The 2,164-nt window shown below is 52.8% G+C and overlaps 1 non-coding gene across 1 annotated transcript; it reads left to right on the top strand.

Moving 5' to 3' along the window:
• Nucleotides 1-1,206: 1,206 nt before the first annotated feature.
• Nucleotides 1,207-1,368, top strand: LOC148025897 (U1 spliceosomal RNA). The gene has a single exon (XR_015693206.1). It is a non-coding gene; the product is annotated as a U1 spliceosomal RNA (small nuclear RNA).
• Nucleotides 1,369-2,164: the final 796 nt, after the last annotated feature.

The following is a 2,164-nucleotide window of genomic DNA, read 5'->3' as shown; positions in this document are numbered from 1 at the left end:
AATGGGTCATAAATTATTTTTGGGTTTTTGTAGGTTTTTATTGAATGTGGATCTTCTACCTAATCTTATCGATTCCAAACATGAAGTTGCCTTTAGTTAGTTCCTCAGAACTATATTTTTCTACTCTAGTCTATTCTGGTAGGCATAGATTCTGGGTAAGCACAACTTGGGCAATCAAATTTTCACCTCTCAATCCGAATATTGGGCATGCAAGCTTCCTATTCCATTGCACGAGGGGAATACAAGTGTCTTAGAGTAATTGATTCTACCCATGTCTTAGTAACAAAATCAAAATGGTAAGCCACACACATGATATGGAGGACTCGGGGTTTAGCAAAAAATGAGATCAAAATGGCGAGCTACACGAGTGACACGCAAGACTTGGATGGAACTCCTCTTGTTTTAGGAGCTCAGTATTCTTGGACTCAATGACCCCTCACATGATCTACTCATATTCTATTCTTGGAACCATCTACTCTCTCCTAAGCATTCGAAGCAAGCAAGAAAGAAAACAACCAAGAGTTCACGCGCGCGCATGGCAGCTCACAAACGGTTCAGCATCCCATCTGTCTGATTGTATGCCTAAGGGTTGAGCATCTCCATGCCGCCCCACCGGCCTACGAGCTCGGAGGTCCTTTACCGGTTCCAAAAGCGGTGCTTGGGTGCACGACGACCACGCGCGAACGCCCCACGCATATGCGAGTTTGTGATGCCTTGGCGGGGCGGTCTCTCGGGAGGAATGAGGAGATGGGAGACGTGTGAGAAGGGAGCGGCCTGCGATGCTGCATACATCGCCTCGGGTGGTTCGGGAAGAGAAGGAGCTGCCGGATAGAAAGGGAGGATGAGCACACCGCCAAGCCAAATGCATGCCGATGTGTGTCTGCAACAAAAGAGAAGTGGAGCTACCATTGACCCGTTTGGGAGATTTGGTGGGGGCTCTCAAACCTGGGTACCCCTGTAATACCAATGAAATGCGAGAAGGGGGAATTTGTAAGAAAAAAGGGAGTTTGGAAAGGAGGAGACTTTCGGTGAATATCAAATTCGAGGAGGGGGGCCTCTCTTGAGTCTTGAGCTCTGCTGCGTTTACGTTGGCGTTTCCGTCCCTTAGGTATAGCCAGCAGCCTCTGGTCGTGAATGGGGTGCTTGCTGGGAGGGAGGGAGGGGGGCTACCTACTACTTAAGGCGAAGCCTGGCTGGCATCAAAGCATACTTACCTGGGCGGGGTTTATCGGTGATCAGGAAGGCCGATGGCCTAGGGTCGGCCTCTCCATTGCACTGCGGACGGGCCGCACTCTAGCATCTCCCCTGAGTGGGAGAGTGCACGTCATAATTTGTGGCAGCGGGGGCTCGCGTTCGCGCGGCCCCTATTCAGAGCGAAGCCCCAACCTGCAGATGCATCCACGCTGCAAGTGCCGTTCGGAACGCCTTCCAACCGATCTTCGTCGTCGCTCCCAGGCCATCGGTGTAGATTTCAGAGAGAAAAGTCCCGATCTGGCAGCGCTGGGTAGGTCTCGTTCCGGCGTCCCATGGACGCCGCAGCACGGATCTGCTCCGAAGCTTTGATCCTGCTGGCCCGGCCTGCCGCATGGGCTTGCATGGACCGCACCGCAATCGGAGTTTGGATGACCGGGCCCACCTGGGTGGATGCGGACACGCTTGGATGGCGGGGCGGCAGGCCGGCGTCTTCTTGGCGCGATCAAAGCACGAAATTGTTGCTTGCTGCGGGTGGCTCCGGCGCCATGGATTCTGATGGAGAGGTCAGCACTGATCTTTCGGTCTCTCTCCTTCCTTCTAGGCTTGTGCTGCCAGGTCCTGCTCCGACCGCGCACACACGGCACTTGCTTGGTTTGTGTCAAGGGAGGATGAGATGACCTCGTGGTCTCCCTCGATGATTACATACCATGTGGTGGAAACGGAGCAGGTTAGCAGGCCTCTCCTCGATACGTCGAGGGTGAAGCATGTATGTGCAACGACAGCAATTTCAGGGGCATTTGCAGAGCTCCCATGACATTCATTGAATGAATGCCTGAAGCCGCAGCTCTCTACTGGAGAAGTTTGTGCGGATTTTGGCCGCCATGGTAGGTCAAACTGTAGATTGATAACGGTGCATGCATGGGTTAACCTTCCTATACTTTGTAGTGTAACTGGAGGTGTAGGCTAATGA

The sequence above is a fragment of the Lygodium microphyllum genome, chromosome 14 (assembly GCF_053477565.2).
Source record: "Lygodium microphyllum isolate KBCC chromosome 14, Lygodium_microphyllum_v1.1.10, whole genome shotgun sequence".
Classification (NCBI taxonomy): Eukaryota; Viridiplantae; Streptophyta; class Polypodiopsida; order Schizaeales; family Lygodiaceae; genus Lygodium; species Lygodium microphyllum.
Note: the sequence above shows the minus strand (reverse complement) of the source record. Positions and strands in the feature narration are given on the sequence as shown.